General features: G+C 36.6%; 1 protein-coding gene across 3 annotated transcripts in view; it reads right to left on the bottom strand.

Moving 5' to 3' along the window:
- Nucleotides 1-21,193, bottom strand: part of LOC145683775 (solute carrier organic anion transporter family member 74D-like) — a 551,718-nt gene that overhangs the window by 294,742 nt on the left and 235,783 nt on the right. For all 3 annotated transcript variants that reach the window (XM_081755342.1, XM_081755343.1, XM_081755345.1), the window contains exon 3: nucleotides 7,333-7,411. The gene's annotated coding sequence lies outside the window, so the exon portion shown is untranslated. The remainder of the gene's footprint in view (nucleotides 1-7,332; nucleotides 7,412-21,193) is intronic.

The following is a 21,193-nucleotide window of genomic DNA, read 5'->3' as shown; positions in this document are numbered from 1 at the left end:
ATTGGATTCAGTGCATTAATTGTAAACGATGGTGACATGAGCAGTGTTCGTCTTACGAAGGAATTTAGGTTTCAAGTATGATAGGTGTTGAGTGCGCCCTCTTAGGGACCGCAAAACGCACTCTTTGGGACACTGGTCCTTAAGAGTACGTATTTGAGTTTTTTTTTAACTTTTTAACGTATATCTCCATTTCTACATCTAGTAGTAAACTTTTCTATTTCTTACAATGTAGCCTAAACTTCAATTAAAATTTTGTACAATTTATATAATTTTTGCTTCATTACTTTCGGAGCTATTTGAAAATGAATATTAAGTGCGTGCTCTTTGGTAACCTTCCTCTATTTGGCTGCAGTGTTGCCAGACCGATCAGTTGAAAAAGCAGAAGATTCGAACATGAAAAATAGAAGATGCAGTAGTAGTGGCGGCATTTGAGTGTAAATGCAGGGGGACCAAATAATAATTTGCCATTATTAAGGGAACAGTGGTCAAAACAAGAGGTCCAAAATTCATTATTACTTTAATTTCAAAATAAAACAGTACATACAAAACATAAATTTGAATTTTAATTACTTCAAAATAAGAGCTGACGATCGTGGAGAAGTGATCTAAGCTACTCTTCCAACCAGGGGTGAAAGTGGTTCTGAAATAGTAGGGTGACGCCATAAATATTTTTGGATGTGGGGTAACAACGTCCCCCCAGCATACCCCTCACTTCTATCGTGCTTCCAACCCAAGTCCCAATCTAAACAACACTTACCCGTAAATATTACAGTAAGTCATAAAGATCGCCAACCATCATGTATATAGAAGATAACGTACAGTTGTATCCTTGTATTCATATTATATACATAAAAACTCTATAACTATTTGCACTACTGAGCTTTATGTATGGATACAGAGAAATTTCCTCTTTTTATCTAAGAATAAATGAAAATTCAATATTAATAATATATTTCTGTAACTTCTCGAAGGAAAAAGCAGGAGATTGTTCATTTTTCATTTTCTTTCACAGTAGATCAGTAGAACGTAGAAAAAGCAGGATATCTCCTGCAAGATCATCCGTACAAAGCGCATATATTTTTTCCTCACCAGCTGTTTGCAACACTAAAATAATCATAATCATAAGATATTATTATTCACTAGTACTTTTATTTGCAGAAAAAGATATATAGAAAATGTCAATATTAGTTTATGCAGATAGTTGTCTCTATAAAGCTTCAAATTTACATTAAATGTATACTTAACACAATAGAGCATAGATTTGTGTCAAGGTCAACCAATATTTATTTATTTTTTATTTTTTTTTTTTTTTTTTGTTTTACTTTCACCCTTCTTACCTGCACAACAATTTTTACAATAGAAACTGGAAAGAGTATATGCTAATGCCATCTGCAAAGCGCCAGGGGTTTTTAGCAAGTTCTGTTTCGGAGGCAGGTGTTCATCAGGGCTGCCATCTCTGTTTGTGAAAACATTGTGTATCTCCCCAGTATATATTAATCTACAGAAAATCAAACTCATTTTTTTTCTCTTGTTTAAGACACTGGAATACAGTAAAGCTAATTCAATAGGAAAATTATTCCTTGAAGATTTTTAGGTTTTGTTTGTTCGTTTGTTTGCGGAAATTTATCCATTCTTGTCAGTGATTGTTGTTGGGTACCCAGAAATTTTTGTTGAGAGAAGTCGAAGCTTTGGGGCAAAGTCCAATGCTACAAGCCACTACGTCTCTGTAGTATTGAACGGGTATGATTCTGCGCCCGAAAAGACAATACGTAATTGTAAAATACTTCCACCTATATTGACAGAAAAGAATGATATATATAGCTAGATCGTTTTTATAAGAGAAAGAATTATGAAGTGTAAAATCAAATTTTCATCAAATTTTCAATCATTTCCCTGTTAAACACTATGGTTGTATTAAGAAAGTGTACAAATGTACGTTGAGTTAGGAAGTTTTTTTTAAGGGGGGAGGAAAGGGTCCCGACCCGGTGGACTCCCTAGTGGGTAAGCCCCTGGGTCCACTGAAATTGCGAAAACTTTCACTCCCTTATAATGAGCAGGTAACAAAGTTAGAAATTGCGCAAAAATATGCAGCGTTGCCGTCATCACTATAAGCATTTCGATTAATAAAAACAATCACCAAAACGCAAGTCGTTCTGAAAAAAAAAAAAACACACACACAAAGTAATGGATGACAATAGCATTTTCAGTTATCGCTATTATATGGATGCAAGGGCGCCCATCAGGGGGGAAAGGTGGGGCGTTCGCCCCCCCCCCTAGAGTAAAATTGTACTTCAGAATATCGAAAATCTAATAGAATTTTTACATTAGTTACAGCAAAATTTGAAACTATTTTTGAAACGTCGCTTATACTTAACCCCCCCTGGAAACCACAACATGGGCGCCCTTGTATGGGTGCACGGGCGTCGTTAGAATGGAGGACGGAGGAACATGTCTCAGTCAATAATTTTCTGTATCTAGTCTAGCTGTAAGACTGCCTGTAAAATTAAAACTGTAAGAAAACAGTTATTGGAAAACTGTAAATAAAACAAATTTACATAAAATAAAACAAACAGAAAATATAAATATTTCTAGAAGCGCCCTTTACATATCGCGGACAAGCGTTCAACCACTCAGAGATAAAGTATTTGTTTAGATTTTCCAGTTTTGGCCAATCACAAACAAGCATTTGCTAATATATTTCAGGTCTACTACGTATCTTAGTAACGGTCCCTTCACCTTCCTTATCAATGATCGTTATATTTGCACTTGTGTTTTAGTTACTGTTCTTAGTTGCTGTGATAAAGATTTGTTATTGCTATATTATTATCATAGAAATTGTTACAAGAATGTGTGGTCAAGTGTGCTAGTTGCGGATATAATAAGACAACGATATTACAAGCCAATGAGGAACGAGAATCACAACGAGCCAATGAGGAACGAGAATTAATAGCAAATTTTACTGGGGAGGGTAATATAAACAAGAACCAATAAACTGGAGAATTGTTAGTGAAACTGCCATGATGTAAACTATCATGAAATGACGTCGATCGTGAAGGGAATTTCAAAGGCCCAAAGACCAGCAGAAGTCAAAAGGAGCGATTTCGTCATGAGCAAATTTACACTGAGTTTAAGAATTTACAGGTAAACCATAAAAAGGCACGTATGACATTTTTAAAAGCTGTAGAATTTAAATTCTAATCATTCAAGCTGTAAACGTGAAATTTTCCGTAAATATATACTATATATATATATATATATATATATATATATATATATATATATATATATATATATATATATATATATATATATATATATTTGTTTTGTAAATATTAAAAATATAATACAACTATATCTCACAAAGAAATAGCGTTTGTATATACATTTTATTTAGGTGCAAAATTTCACACAATTTCCTGAATCCTGTTGTTGGCAACGTCGCGGTGGGGAATTTGCGCAATTTCAGCACTTTCTGCTCCTCGTTAATAAGTTATAGATTACAGAGATTATCAACGATCTAATCCTTAGAAAAATTTGCGCAATATCATTGCACCGGCGCCCCTACTTGTCAGTACCGAGTCTTAAAGTTCTCGCCTAAACTGCCGCAGATGGCGGCCCCGGATAAAACTCACATGAATCTGTTTTCAACATTATACTACAAGTTAACTGTTCTTACTTTCATATATCTTACCTACCATTACTCCTCTTTCATTTCTCGCCTTCACTATTCACTATTAATCGCAAATATTTCTTATTTTCATGCTTGTTTTGTTATTTCCTACATCCATATACATCAGTATAGTATTAGTGCGCAAAATTAGTATTTTAACTATTAAGCGTTGCAGACTACACACTAGTCATTAATGACTAAAACAATGCAGGCGATTAAATATCATGGCTTCCCAAAGGGTGAGGTTTAATTTACATTGAAGTTGTACCACCCGAGTGTGACGTAATGTCACGTGGCAGCCTATTTAGTCTACTTTGCACACACAACTCTACTGATTTAAAAAAAAAAAAACTATTTACTTACGTTACGAAACATAGCTGAGCGAGCGAAGGGGTTAGAAGCCCTGAAGGGCTCGTTTGGTTCCACCTTGACACCCATGATAATACAACAGCATACATATCCTAAGTTAGTTAATATACAGTGAGTTTGAAACACTGTCAGATTATGCGCTACTGCCACCTCACCTCATATTGCATCAATCCGCGAACACACAAAGTCCACAATTTATCTTACGTTTCCTCCTTTATTAATCACCCTTACAGTAATGACCTTTCTTACGTTTATTTCTCTCATTATCACATTTAGTCTGATTCCGTTCTTTTCTCCGTAAATTTTGTATTTCGAGGCAGCCATCTGTGGCAGTTAACCTATGTTTTCTAACATTTATTTAAAATATTCTAGAAGTGTATTCTATAATGTTATACGTCTAGCATACACTTTATTTTTAAGCAATTTCTGAAGGAATAATATAAGTACATAAAAATGTTGTTATATTCCTAGGTGTTGTCCATAAAAATCTAACAAAATACTAAAACTTAACTCGTGATGTAATAGCCCTTGGAAGAGCTGGTCTAACAACTCGCTTTCAGTACTCATATTTTTGGGGTTATGTATGGTCAAGACATCGGTTCCTCTCGTCTTTAATGCTTGGTTTCTAAACAGGAGTTAATTATTTCTTGTTTTCAAATAGCTCCGTAATTGTCCTCATGATACTAGGTGAATGCCGCAATGTGACTGCAATTTGGTCACCCACACTGAGAGAAAATGTATGTGGCGCACGTAAAATCGTATATTACATTTGCATATCCTGTAGGTTTTGGACAACGTACAGCAAACGTATAACCGAAAACGCATATTTTATAGAACTTTCTGTGTAAGTATTCCATCTGTATGTATTTTCCGTATGAAACAATATAAGTGGTCAGGATCTCATATACAAATGGATATATATGACATATAGCTGACGAAGGTAACATACATATACGTAGGTAATATAAGGAATACTGTTAGATATCAGACATCCTGCAACGGCATGATGTTACATCTAAGGGCAGTGCCTATATAACATACGGCTAACGTATTCTCCGTACTGATTTCTGTAGTAAGCAAAAGGATTCCGTATATTTGTACAAAATAGTGCAATCATTTGTATTTAATCCTCTAAGGTGGGCTTCTGAGAGGTCACTCTCATAATCTTCCTTCTGGATCCGCCAGTGTATGTTTTCAGCAGCTTTCTAGTCGTAGTGACCGTCACGTCTTATTTTCACATGACTCCCCAGTTTGCCTCACAATGCTGAATTGACGCCGAAAATTGGGAAGCACCGGTCGAGAATCGAACCCGGGACCACCTAGGCATGAATCGAACGCTCTAAACAAGTGATTAAATACGAGTAGTAAATATTTACTTAATGCTATAAATCTCATTGGGTTTGAAACACTGCCTCAATATAGTTGACTCCGGAATAAACTGCTCACAGCATTCTTTTTTAGTTTGAAATTACGTGTACGTAAAACAGGAAACATCTGCTCCTTATAGGGATGTACATATATTTTTATTCAAATATTAAAAAGAGAGAGAGAGAAAGAGAGAAGATTTTGCAAATATGTTGCAGAAATTTCGTTTTCTTTTAATCGTTTGGAACGTACCATGTGGCAAATTTTTCGTGTCCCAGCAGAAACAAGATTCTTATTTATCATTACAAAATTGCACTGGACTTTTTAATATGCACTGTTATTGCGTTCCAAAACTAGTTTGAAAGGTCCATTAAAGGATACGAAGCAACGGCGTCGTTTCGCTCAATCCGGACTGATGCACTTTCTACAATCGCTTTAGGCAGCGTTTTGTTTAGTGACTTAGTAGAGATTTGTATTTTGTTGCCAAACTTCTATATTTACAGGGTGTGACAATAAAATTAAAAGTTATATCAGGCAAAAAAAAAAAAAAAGTCATTGAATATTCGGAACCTCGCCATCACACACGTACAAACGACTTTTAGACATAAATACATTCTCAATTACATTCATAATCGTTAAGAGTCTTCACCCCGGCGAAATTAAAATACCGATAATTTTACAGTAATTATGTGATATCTTCAAATAGATAAAAGATAATCGAAATGTGGAACAAGAGCGCCCTAGACAATATTATTTTACATGAGAAACCGTTATCACGACTCACTTATCTGCTTTCGATTTCGAGCCATTTTGAAAATCGGCATTTATTTTCGCGTTTCTAAACAGCTGAAAACAGAAAGCCTCTAGGTGACTTGTGATAACGGTACCTTACGCAAAATAATATTGTCTAGGGCGCTCTTGTTCCATATTTCAATTATCTTTTATCTATTTGAAGATATCACATAATTACTGTAAAATTAGCGGTATTTTAATTTCGCCGGAATGAAGACTCTTAAAAGTTGTGCTTTTTAAATTTAAAATATTCTCTAGTCGAAAACATACATATATATACACGAGGGCGGATCAGAAACTAAAGTTATAAGGCCAATATTTCTGGAGTTTCGTCTGTTATAGGGAAATGAGGAGTGTGCGGTGATTTTAATACATGGAATTGGCAACTGTGTAGAGTTTCAGCCACTCACCGCCTATGGCGCTAGTTGTAGATAAACACAAATGGCGACTGGTTTGGAAAACTGGTCTCGTAAAGAAGTCCGCTCAGTTATTCGATTTCTGTGGGCGAAACATGTAACCGCGGCTGAAATTCACCGATACTTTGAGACTTTGGCACGATTGCGCGAAAGCAATCCAGAAGAAATAGCCAAAACATCTCACCGACGGCGTTATCTTCCTTCACGACAACGCCCGCCCGCATTTAGCGCAGAAGACTACCACGTTGTTGAAGCAGTTTCGCTGGGATATAATTGGCCACCCGCCCCACAGCCTGAACCTCGCCCCAAGTAACTTTGACATGTTGCCGCACTTGAAAGAACACCTAGGAGGACGTCGTTTCGCTTTACATGAGGAGGTGAAACATTTCGTGACAACTTGGTTGAACACACAATGACAAGATTTTTTTTTTTTTTTTACCAGTAGGAAATCTTCAAACTCATCCACGAGTGCCTTAACCGATATGGACACTATGTCTAAAAAAAATAACCTAATCTTTGTACTAGGAGTTGGCTATATTGGTTGTATGAGTATAAACTAATATATACATGTTTCACTGCAGGCTTTGTAAACTTACTTTCCGATCAGTCTTAAATGCCTTATATATTTTAACTATAATAATAATAATAATAATAATAATAATAATAATAATAATAATAATAATATGTGTAAAAAAATAGAAAATAGATCATTCTACTTACCCCTTTCATGAAAGTGATCGTATCTGAAATATCTAACTAGCACCACTGGGTGACATGGGGGAAGAAATATTGATGATTACTGCAAAAGGAAAGGAAAAGGATGTCTGTTAATGAATATTAACTTAATCAATTAGCATACTCTCTTAATTTGTAGAACTTGTATGAATACACGTTTTTTTAAAAGGAGGGGGGGTTGTTTTGAATTTTTAATATGCAGCATATGTTAGCGTTTGACTTTATGGTGAGGCAAAAAAAATAGCTCTATTCAAGTGCAACCATTCAATGAATGAAATCACAAATTCACATGTTCATGGTTGTTTTCTAATCACAACATATCACTCACTATCACTTTTGAGTGAAGGGTCATGGTGGCACAGTAATAGAACACTTACCTCTGGTGCGTGGAGCCCCATGGTTCGACCCCTGGCCAAATAAGTTTGTGGTGGACAACATGTTGTCCGTGGGTTTTCTTGGGGTTCTCCCATTTCCTGCAACTTTCTCATTTCACCAACTCTTCCATCGTCATTCACTTGCTTTAATCGTTGTCTCCCTTCAGGGGCGGATCCAGGACTGACTTCTCGTGGGGGGGGGGGGGCGGTGGGTTGTAATACTACTACTTAGAACTACTTTTAAAAGCTCCAAACTCTGGGATGGGTAAAAGAAAAGTTACCTTTTCTGGGGGGGGGCAATCTCCCCGATCGCCCCCTGGATCCGCCACTGTCTCCCATAGCCTAAAGGACATAATCGTGCGACGTTAAACGGAAACATTTATTATCAAGATTCATAAGCTATCTACAAAAATTCTCTAGTACAGTATGTTACGCCATTTGCTGCGTACAAATAATGCATCTTTTCATTCTGTTGTATGTAACCGAATATAGAAATACGCTGTATAGCAACCTACAATACAATTGCATCGTAATTGGTATCTATGGCTAAAGTAGAAAAAAAATCAGTGTTCATCTTTTATTTACGACACATGCAGCAACGAAGAAAAATGATTTTGATGGTCTCTGATTATGTATCTTGTATTCTAAAAAGGATTGCTGAAAAGCATGTTAGTTCTTAAAACGTGAAGTAATAGGTTTTAAGGTGACACGCCTGGAATATTATCATACCTTATACATTGCATTTTATGGTTCAGCTGCACAAGTAAAACTACATAACACAATGTACAGGCTTGTTGCTTTGAAGGTCATTGTTATGTTGCACGGAGTTTACAGCAAAGATAACAGTGAAGTTGATCCCGCCAAACGTTGCACTAGGAAAAAATGAAATCTTTCAGTTTTGCGTTCCACGGTTATGCTATGTAGGCTAAAGGAGACGGTGATGATGAGAAATGAATGAAATACTGGAATGAAGAAAATGGAAGGAAAAAGGAGAACTACCAGAAAGCCCACGCACAGGCTCGTATCCATGAGGGGGTTAGGGGGCCGGGCCCCCTGAACTTTGGCTGGCCCCCTAAAAGTTTCACGGTAGGCTTGCAAATGAACTATAACATGGTGGTGAAGTATAATATGATTGGTTCGGTCCTCCCCTAACTTCGACCGGGCCCCCCCTAAATTTTTGGGCTGGCTACGGGCCTGCCCACGCACACGGTCAGTGGCTTCGATTGGACATTTAAAGTGGGGTGGGCAAGACATGATCTGAATATTTGTATACCAATGTTAGTCTTCTTGGTTATTTCTAATACTTCGTTTGACGAAAGGTTGTATAACCAATAGGATACTATATTTTTCAGTCAAAATACCGTATATCGTATTTCATATTTTATAAAAGTAAATTGACAAGAGCAACGCAAGTAGGTAGCACTTTGTACTCTTAAACAACGAAAGTGTAAGAAGAGATTTGATTCCTTGCTCATGAACATCTTAAAATTTTGCCTGGAAAATTGTGATATCAGAGTATTTAATAACAAAATTTAGGAACTATCGATTTTTGTACGTACAATTAAAGAATAACTTGTGAAAGAATTTCTTCTTTTGCGAAATATTCTCTGAATTAGTTTCAAACATATCGAGCCCTTGTAAGAAGAAATGAAAGTACGCTGGAATTGTTGCGCTCCAAAAGGTTAATTTTCGAGCCATTTACCTTGGTAATTAAGAGCAATTCCTATAGCTTTCTTAACTCCACGGGAAGACAAATAACCAATACGTACTCACCCAACGGCACCATTTTTTTCTATGAGCCAGTAATTCATACAAGAACCTTACATTTCCAAATGAAACTATATACATTAAAGAGTCACTTTAAAAAAGTGGGGTACAATTGCCCCCTCCTAACCCCTTAATCGCCGCCCCTGCACAGATGTTTGTCCACCATAAAGCCCACTTGCTGCGAGCTGGGATAGAACGAGGGACCCCACGCATGAGAAGTGAATTCTGCTATCATTGAGCCACTGTGGTCCAAAAAGTAGGTATAGATTTAAAAATAAAATGTAAGGTCAACTGTGAAATGACTCACCTCCTGCGTACAATCCTGAATTGCGATGCAGAATAGGCAGAAATTCGGGTGGCATGCAGCCTAGAGGGGAAGTATTATTAGCTTCTTCTTCTTCGCCTTATACAGGGTGCAGCAAAAGTACAGAACCATAAAGGAGCTCCGTTATGAGTAAAGATAGAAAAAAATGGAAAAAAAGTAGCTGGAAATAGGTGGTTTTCAATCTAAAATGGAAGAATATTTCTAATCGCAAAAATCTGATTTGGGTTCCACATTGATAAAATGCCCTATCTTAAATAATAAAAAAGCAATGTTGCCAGTTCAGTAGCTTGTTTCCTTGGACCATCACAATACCAACAGTACAGCATTGATGCAGAGATCTTTACATTTCCTTGAACATACCCAAAATAAACTACCTCTTGTGGATATTTTTATGACACATGAGTTATGTCATATTGTTAAGTCATTAATTAAATATCCAATCATGAAATATGAATAAAATTACCTGTGTCGTTTTCGAGAAAATGTCCAGAAAAAGTCACTTTAAGAATGAACTAACCCGTGTGGAATTTTCCCAGAGAAATTACTATAGTGATCACAAGCAGTCATGAAGCTTGTCCTAAATCTACCAATTTCAGCACCCAATAGAACGGGAGAGTATGTCCCAGTCGTCAACCCTCATCCAGTTTAACTTCTCGCGCTTTACAGAGAACTATGCTCCAATGCAACCCGGCCAAAGTGGCGTACTTGGTAGCAAATGTCGGGTATCAAAATATCGATTGTCAATTATGAAGGACGTGACTTACTATTAACCTGAACTCCAAGCTACGACTAAGGTTTCAATCTGACCCAGTTGTCGGGTTCATAGACTATCAGGTAAGTCAATACTAACCAGACACCAGAGTATTTCGACTACAAAAGAACTGAAACACAGAAACACACCAGTGAATTAATTAACCAAATTTCAAACCTGGAAACCTCTATGTAAACGGAAAGAAAAGGACCACAGTGTGTCAATAACCTGCTTAATTTGTCTCAAGCGAATTGAGATGATGGTTACCTATATGTGGTAATATTTATTATTTCTCAACAGAAACTACAATAAATCAGCTGGTGTATTTAAAGGTGGAGCTAACTTCACGGATGTAAATTGCAAATCACGCACATCCACTTGGAAATAATGCGATAAACAATGAAGAATGGGAGGGACTCTTTGCATTTTGGTTAACCCCAAAACAGGTTTCAAAATGTAGACTAGCCTTTCACTTATTACGTTAATAATTGTGGGTGGTATTACTTCGTTGGATTTCTTCAGTTTTTATACCTTGAAGAGACCAACAAAAACAATGTGGATTTTCTATTCAAATTCTAGTCTAATCTTCAAAGTAAGATCTTTCAGAAATTTACGAAAATTCTGTCTATGTGCATGTACGTTAGTTTCTCGAATATTTAGGACAAATATAGCGAGTTTATAATAATTTAAGAAGAAAACCTATCATTCGTCCTGTTTAATAATTCAGTACGTTAGAAACGCTATTTCAATTCTTCAGAGAAATAAATAATACGTATTTATCCCAAAATAAACTTCACAACAGAACATGAAGAAAATTCTTAGACATTTCTTTGATTTCTTAGACAATAAATTGCCAGACATTTCCATTAAACATTCAAATCGTTCGTTGAGAAATTTTAAGTACGTGGGATCAATCTATATATTAAACCGCTTGGTTAATATGTATATAGTCAAGAAAAGTTTATATGTTTGGGGACGTTTATATGTTTGTGGCCAATTTTTTGACAATGATATCTCGGAAACCACAATAGAAAGGTGCCGTTTTCATTGATCAATTGCAAATTATGTGTAGATTGTTCAGTTCTAATTGAATAGTTTAAAAAAAAAACTGTTATTTCTTTATTACATTATTAAGGGTACACTGGAAGTATTGAAATTTTAAAGCATCATATCCTACGAGTTACACATTCCAACACCATACGTTTGTACACGGGATTAGTATATCTCTCCGGCGTTTGTTTCATGACCAAATAATAATGAGAAACGAAGGATAACCATTTCTCCAGTCTAAGATGAATCTTCATTGTTTGGAGTGTTTTGCCCAATGAATACCAAATATCACTAACATTATAATTAATTGTGTGTGTGTAATGTATTTGCTTATTACATACTGCATGCCAGAAGAAAGAAAACACTGATCATACATGGATTAGAAACTCCAACCGGAAGTAGGCTCAAATCTTGCAAACGGTGCGAGATATTGAAATAATAATAATAATAATAATAATAATAATAATAATAATAATAATAATAATAATAATAATAACTGCCTTATGATATCCCTTGCCGATTTTTATCCAGACGTCCTTCACTTGTGTTTGTAAATGGGACATGTACAGATGTTAAGAATGACAAGAAGATTCATATGTGAATGATGCGCTGTGTAGAGAGCGCAGGTACAGCTAGTACTATTATATAGGAATAGAATATGTAAACAGTAGAATTAGCAGCGGTTGGGAAAAAATGAAGAAAAGCAGCAGGAGTATTGTGTGACCGTAGGATGCCAATACTCCTTAAGAGTCTTCATCCCGGCGAAATTAAAATAACCGCTAATTTTACAGTAAGTATGTGATATCTTCAAATAGATAAAAGATAATTGGAATATGGAACAAGAGCGCCCTAGACAATATTATTTTGCGTGAGGTACCGTTATCACAAGTCACCTAGTGGCTTTATGTTTTCAGCTGTTTAGAAACGCGAAAATAAATGCCGATTTTCAAAATGGCTCGAAATCGAAAGCAGATAAGTGAGTCGTGATAACGGAATCTCATGTAAAATAATATTGTCTAGGGCGCTCTTGTTTCACATTTCGATTATCTTTTATCTATTTGAAGATATCACATAATTACTGTAAAATTAGCGGTATTTTAATTTCGCCGGGATGAAGACTCTTAACCATTGCGAAACAAATTTGGCTTCCAACATGCTTTGACTCCAACATATTGTCAACATATCTTTGTTAGGTTCTAACACGTGATCTTCGCTGTTTTCAACAGATAGAAAACACTGTACTTGTAGTATTTTTGGCTTAGAGGCAAAATACAAATCAGTCAATATTGTACTTCACAGCCAAGTTAACGAAACAGCCATTGCAACGTCGATGCAACGTATCTATAACCAAGTTCTTACAAGTTTTATGCAAGGTTTTTTTGTTGTTGTTGCGAGAACGCCTGTTGTAAATCAAACTGTGGCTGCATGCAAGTGTTCTGTATGAAACATATGCACGACGCAGTCACCCATCGTTAAAATTAGCGTCTATATTTCATTTTGTAGTCATATGTTTTTTTTTTCCTGTTCTTATCTGCTAATTTTTTTAATTCTTATATTCCTCAACCGCCCACCAATCACGGACAATAACTCAAGAAAATAAAATTTTTAAAAAAAAAAACTTGTCGTCGTCATGTCCTATCTTTGTTTAAGCCTTTTCCTGTTCCATATGACCATGTGTTATACTCATGTGTACACTATGAAACTCACTATTACTGAAAGTAAGGCATATATACTAATTCCGCGATTCGCATGTGGTTCTAACATGTTTTCCCAACAAATCATACTTTCAGGGGTAGCAAGACTATTTTTGTGTTACTATTTCCAGATACAGATTTTTTTTTTTTTTTTTTGTAGTTCAAGACGATTTGTGTGGTGCGCTGTGTTGTTGTTTCTGTTTAAGTTTAACAGTAGAGATTCTGGGTTCAATTATTTGTTGGAAGTGAAACATTTTGCACTATCATTGGGGGGGCGGTGGCTCAGTGGTAGAGCGTTCACCTCCGGTGCTTGGGGTCCCTCGTTCGATCCCAGCTCGCGCCGTGTGGACTTTATGGTGGACAAACACCGTGCTCCTGGGTTTTCTCGGGGTTCCCCCGTTTCCTCCCACTTTCTTCATTTCACTCATTTCTCACCATCAAAGTCTCTTTTAGCCTAACCAGCATAACCGTGGTACGTAAAACGTAAAGATTTCATTTTTTTACACTATCATTATCATCGTAGTTATACTGCTATCATTGGCAAGTCACTTCTGCAGCTGAGAAGCTTCCATGCTCTACGGCCTTTCACTAACCTCTTTGACTTCAAGTACGATTTTTTTTTGTTTTGATATCGTCCATCAATTGTAGTCTTCTTCCCTCCTTCCTCTCTTTCCTGCTATCATACTCTCTATAATGATTGCTAGAACTCACGAAGCTTGACCTAGATTTACCAATTTCACCACCCAATAGAACACGAGGGTGTGTCGCGTTCGCAATTCTCACTCTGCCAATGTCGTGTTTTGCACTATACGGAGAACACCTCCTGAGGGTATAATGTTGTCGAATTGCCGCTTTCATTTTGTTATTATTGTTATGGTCGTTATTTTATTATTTTTGATATTATTATTATTATTAACATTTAATTCGAATAATTGTTAGGGTTCGTGTTACATTTCTTTAAGTGCTGTTTTTTTGTTTTGCTCGTTTAACATGTCTCCTAAGTTTAACAACATTACTGGTGCACTTCTGATTTTTCACTTTTTCTTAAGAATCTTCATCCTGGCGAAATTAAAATACCGCTAATTTTACAGTAATTATGTGATATCTTCAAATAGATAAAAATATAATTGAAATATGGAACAAGAGCGCCCTAGACAATATTATTTTGCGTGAGGTATCGTTATCACAAGTCACCTAGTGGCTTTCCGTTTTCAGCTGTTTAGAAACGCGAAAATAAATGCCGATTTTCAAAATGGCTCGAAATCGAAAGCAGATAAATGAGTCGTGATAACGGTACCTTACGCGAAATAATATTGTCTAGGGCGCTCTTGTTCCACATTTCGATTATCTTTTATCTATTTGAAGATATCACATAATTTCTGTAAAATTAGCGGTATTTTAATTTCTCTTATTATGAAGACTCTTATTATAAAGGTGTGTGTTTGGAAGGTAGCTCCACGAATTGTCCTGAATTTTTCCGTGTCACGTGAAAGAAAGCAGTTCTATTATTTGTGTAGAGCCCATGCTTCACGAGTCGTCATAGTTACTATAGCACGTCCCTCTTGATAAAGTTCCTTCTTATCCAAGGCCGCCGATCCCGGGGGGGGGGGTCGAGGGGCCCGGGTCCCCCCAAAGCTCATGTGGGCCCTCTTACTGTATTTGCAAATTTATAATACTTGGCATAATTTGAATGCAATTTGTTTTAAAATCCTCATATATGCTTTCTGCATCTGAATGGGCCCCCCAAACATTTACAGAGAAATTGGCACCCTTGTTCTTATCCGATGTCCCAACCAGTTTCTCTTCCTCTTCTTAATAATATCTAGAATTATTCTTTTCTCTCCCACCAATTCTATCACCCTGTCACTCGTTTTCCGCTCGACCTAGCTAATTCTCTTCATTCTTCTCCATACCCACATTTTCAAAGAGTACAAACGCAAAGGGCTTATTTTGTTCTCTGGCAAATGTTGTCTAAAAGGTTTCATGGGATCCAAGAACACATACGTGTGTCGTCGACAAGATCATTGGACAAAGTACATGTGTTATGATTTCTTTTCTCGTCCTTCTCTACCCTCCTCTCTCTACAAATTTTGAGATCTGTACATGAAGACAGGACCGGTCGAGAGAAGCCTAAATTTTGAAAAAGGGAATTTTCAGACAAAAATTCCCCATTTTCCCCTAATTCCCCTTTTCAGGTGTATGATACGGAAATGTGAATGGTGCCGTTTAGAAGATTGCTTTATTCTGAAGAGAATGAGATATGAACCAAAATCCTAGGATAAACAGTGATGATGCAGTAACTGCTTGACTAAAAGTCTAAAATTTACCTTAAAATTCCTACAATTCCAAAAGGGCTAATAAGGAAGACTCAAGTGGGGCAATGTAAGTACTTGATGCCGAATGAGTTTAAAACTATTGTTTTTCGAAAAGATAACGAAAGTTTTAAACTAAGTTAAAGTAAACCAGTGAAGCAAAAAAAAAAAAAAAAAAAAAAAAAATGAGTATATTGAACACAGTTAAGCTAACCTAAGTTGAATTAATCTAACCTGAGCTACACTTGCCAAACAAAAATTACCAGGAGCTACTTTAAGTTACACTAACCTAACAGAAGGTGAACTAAACTACTCTTTCCAAATTTAAACCAAGCTATGCAAAGTGAACTCAACTAACTGAAGGAAGATTAACATTATCTAGCTTACCTACGTTAATATAACCAGAGTTAACTTAACCTAAGCTTATACCATCTCTTAGCTAACCGAAATTGCAAAGGACGCTCAATAACTCTTGCACAGATGGATATAATATTTTTATTAGTTGTTATACGATGATGACATTTTAGGTCTACATACTTTGATACTTTGGCATCAAAATGGTAGTAACTGCTTTTTCCTACTTTCTACAGGTAAACCATAATAGACAGTGAAGTTCACATCAAGACCCGACAACGCTCAGTAATAGAATTCCTGTTTGAAACCGGTGCTAAATCAATCACATCAATTCATACGAAATTGGTTCCGATTTATGGGGATCACACATTCGATCGCGCCAGTATCCAACGTTGGTAAGGTTTGGTGAACCTAGATTTTCCGAATCAGGCCAGAAAATTATGGCCTCCTTTACTAGGATCATTGCTGTGTCATTTTCATAGGCTTCTTGGAATAAGGCATCGCAATTAACAAGACAATTATTGTTTTTACTGGCTAAGGTACGCCGTGCTCTCCAGACCAAGAGACCAAAGCTGCATGGTAATATCATCAAACTCCATCATAATAATGCCAAGCCTCACACAACCATGATGACACTGTATAAAAACATGAAAATGGGATGAGTTCTCCCTTAGCCTCTCTATAGTCCGGATTTGGCTCCCTCGAATTTCTTCTTGTTTGGTTCTCTAAAGGCCCACCTGTGAGGAAAAGCATTCACAGTGACAAGGTCCTCATTTCTTGAGTCAAACAATCCTAAAAGTCAGCCAACTGAATTTTAGCAAAGTGCATTCAAACTATGGAAAGAACGTTGAACGAGATGCGTCACAACAGATGGAGGCTATATTAAGTGACATGGTCTTGTAGCCGAAGAATCAAAGTATATTCACCTAAAATTTCATAATCATATTGCAACTAATAACAATACCATACCTATCTGTGCAATACTTACTGAACGCTCTTATACATTGAGTCTACTTCATGAAGTCTAAGCTAAGCTTAGCTAACTGTAAGACAACTTTGAACCAAATGTGTAGTCACATTCTTTGTGCAGTTTTACACAAGCTCAAGCCAGGCCGGTAGAAAGCCCAAAAATTTAGAGGGGGCCCGGCTGAAGTTAGGAGGGGGCCGATCCGACAATATTATAGTTCATCACCATATTATAGTTCATTTGCAAGCCTACCGTGAAAATTTTAGAGGGGGCAAGCAAAAATTTAGGGGGGCCCGGCGCCCTTAGACCCCCTGGATATGGGCCTGGCTGAAGCTAAGGAGTCTAGGCAGTGGCGGAGCCAGCCCGGGGATGGAGGGACCTAAGCCCTTCAGTTTTTTGAGTGACAAAAGTAATTTAAACTAATATTTATACATTTTTGAAAGTGTATAGTAAACTCATGATATGCCTATCATATGCTGAGTACTGGCTACCCCCTTGCTTTTAACTTTTAGATCCGCCACTGGACAGGGCCGTGCCGTGGAAAATGAGCGCCCGGGGCGAGAGTATACCGCGGCGCCTCCATACATATATTCCAAGTATTTTTCCCTTTCTTTTGCCCCTTTTTCTCCCGATTTTTTCGCCCTCCCTTACTTAGGCGCCCGGGGGCGTCGCCCCGCTCACCGCCCCTCACCGTGGCACAGCCCTGCCACTGAATCTAAGATTGTTGTTCTAATATGACTTCTGAATATACAAGAATTTAGTTAGTCTAATAAGCAATAAATTCATATTGAATTATCAGTGCGTAACCAAAGATTAACCTGCTGGGTTTAAAGTAATGAACATAGCTTAAAAATAATAATAATAATTAATTTAATATAGAGACAGAGTGAAGAGAGAACAGCCACTTACATTCAGCCGTCTGCGTCGCTTGAATACTCGTTAAGAATTTAAGTATTTATCAAATTTAGTTGCCAAAAATATCAAGGAAGCATTACTGAAATTCTACACGCAAATAAATAAATAAATAAATATAGAAGAAACTAAAAAATAAAATGAAAGCTATTGTTGTAGAAGCCTTGTTTGTGTGCAAACAGGTGCTATGAAGCTGAACGACGCGAGAGACATCTGACGTTTCTAGATTTTACGACGCCAGTACATATGTTCGCAGAAGTTGGCGCCATTTTCGTAGAATTTCGCTTTTTGTGCGCACTCCCAAGGAAGTAAGAAAATGCAATAAAATTGTCACAGAAACAAGTTGAAAATAATAGTAATGATCATAATGACAGGGGAGAAAACCGGAAATACGAAGAAAGAAACAATGTTATTTTGTTGTGTGTGGTAGCTAACTGCAAAGATTTTTTTCATTCACTTCCCGCCATACTTCTAAATCTTTACATTATAATTTACTGTTAATTAGTTTGTAACAAAATCGTCAATACCTGTATCCCAAGAAAATATTTCGGGGTATGTTTAGTACAAGGGGTCCAGAAGCACGTAAAAAACACAAAATTTACAAGAGAAATGAGTGATGCAAGTACTTAGACGTAACATAATGTAACCAAATCTAACCTAGCCCAACATAAACTAACGTAAGCTAACCTGAACTAACCTAAACTAACGTAATATTAGTAGAAATAAGCGAAATTCTTCATTTTTTGGAAAATTATGCGGGACTCCTACACTAATATAACATAAACTGAACCAACCTAACGTAACCTAAACTAGCCTAACCTAACTTAAACTAACAAAACCTACCCTAAACTAACCGAATGTGAACAGAAATTACCAAAATTGTAACATTTTTTAGAGAAAAAAAATAGCTGGACCCCTTCTGCTAAACATAGGCCAAGATTTCACCTAAATATTCACACTGGACGTAGTAAAAACCAAAGGCGCCGATTTCTCTGTAAATTTGGGGGAAGGGCACTCAGATGCAGAAGGCATAAATATAAGGATTTTAAGAAAAATTGCATTCAAGTTATGCCAAATATTGTATATTCATAAATACAATGCGGGGGTCCACATGAGCTTTGGGGGGGCCCGGACCTTCTCGGCCCCCAGGATCGACGCCCTTAGTAAAAACTAGTATAGTCAGAAACAATGTTAAGTATAGGTTGCAGCTATCATTTCCTATCGAAGTGGAAATAAAAGCAGAGGCGCTATGTTTTATTTCGATTTTGAGTCCACATACCAGTTACCAAAATGTTTGGAATACAGTGAGGGTATGTTGCCTAAAAGGTTGCATTTCAATTTACATAATGACTAAAAACTAATGGAAAGTCTCTCTGTAGTTACGGGAGGGAGGGACATGGAGAGACTTTGATCCCCGCCACAACTCTCTGAAGAAAATTAACAAAAAATATCCCATTATGCTGCATTATAAAGAATTATTCACGAAAATGTTCAAAAGCTGAGTTTTTATATTAACAATTTCCTGCTGGAAAACTGCCGGACTCCCCACTTAGCCGAGGGGTATTCCAAACCCCCGGAAGATCCGCCGATGCTCAAAACACGACATTTATATGCATTAAGTCAAGAAGACACATATATAAGAAAGAAATATGGTACATCAAACTTAACTTCTTTCAAGATACCTCATTTTAAAAACAAAAGGTGAGAAAAAGATAAAAAATGCCGGTGTTGTCAACCTAGAAATTAGTTCTACATAAGAAATAAAATCTTTTTGCGTGCAAAGTTATTCGTTAAAAATGTATTTATTAAAGGTGACTAGCTTCTCCTCTCCAGTGACGGTACGTCTTGCTCACTGAAAAACCAGAGACGGTATGCCTTCATCACGGAAAAACCAGAGGCGGCATACCACCGCATATCGTCTTACTGCGAACACTGTCTCCAATCTATACTTAATATTGTTTTTGACTGTACAATTTTCGTTTTCTGTACAACAAGTTCCTAAGCATTTGATTTATAGCAAGGACTTTATAACAGCCTTATATGTGTTAAATTTTAACAATACCTTCCAGCGTCATGGCTAGATGGGATATTGTTGAACAACAATGTATGATTACAACCGTGATTGAACCCTAGTCTCACACATCCAAAGCAAAGACGCCAATGGGTGTTTTTCTTTCTTTCTTTTCTTTTCTTTTCTTTTTTTAAATTAATTCTATTATAGCTGTCGCATTGAAAGAACTCACGAGAGCATAAATTAGTGTTACAAATATAAATATTCTAATGAAATACACGCTTATATTTTTCAGTTAAGTAATTTGTACTCTTACCAAAAAATATCATCCTCTAGTCTCACGAAAGACAAAAACATGTTATCGTTATCTAAATAAAATGAATAAGTAGAAACATAAATTCGCGTGTACAAGTTTGGCCAACGCCCCTCTAATTACAATTGCGTATTCGCTTCTATGGGTTTCAACGTGTAACGTGCATGTGGCATTTGCGACAAAGAAAGACAACGCATCCATTATCAAATTGTTTTACAACACATGAAATTGGAAAGATAATTTGCAATAATTTGATTTTTCCCTAGTTGAAGTATGTTTGTTCTTCCTCTCTCTTGAATGGAATAACTTCGATTCAAGTGCAACTTGCAGATAGCGCTGCGCTATATCTCGATTTGGCTATTGAAAATCGATATCTACGTATTGAAACATGAATAAACTTGATTTAAACTACTTGCTGAGTAAAACAAACAACAAATAATCATTAACTTATACCAGTTTTGCCAACTATCCACTTTGGCTTCATCAGACACTATGAATACACAGGTAGTGACAGATTTGAAATACGAGACAGCGAATATGTTGAAGTAATGCGTGAACACGCAAACAATGAACTCAGTTAATTACTATATTAACGTTGTCGGCGTTAAGGAATTTCATGGTCTCCTCCAAAAATAATCATTAGATCCTAATGAATTTTTATACGGGATCGCCACGAAAGCATGCTCTTTTGAAGAAAAAAGGGATCATTAAAATCGGCGTACTTGTAGTAAAGTTATGCGTGAACATACATACAATTACGGTATGAACACTGTAAGTCATTGAGGAGTTTTATGGTCTAGCTTCTAATGAACACTGTCAGTCATTGAGGAGTTTTATGGTCTAGCTTCTAATGAACACTGTCTGTCATTGAGGAGTTTTATGGTCTAGCCTCTAATGAACACTATTTGTCATTGAGGAGTTTTATGGTCTAGCCTCTAATGAAACACTATTTGTCATTGAGGAGTTTTATGGTCTAGCTTCTAACGAACATTGTCAGTCATTGAGGAGTTTTATGG

Source organism: Thermobia domestica, chromosome 4 (assembly GCF_964235325.1).
Source record: "Thermobia domestica chromosome 4, izTheDome1.hap1.1, whole genome shotgun sequence".
Taxonomy (NCBI): Eukaryota; Metazoa; Arthropoda; class Insecta; order Zygentoma; family Lepismatidae; genus Thermobia; species Thermobia domestica.
This window is presented reverse-complemented; position numbering and strand designations above follow the sequence as displayed.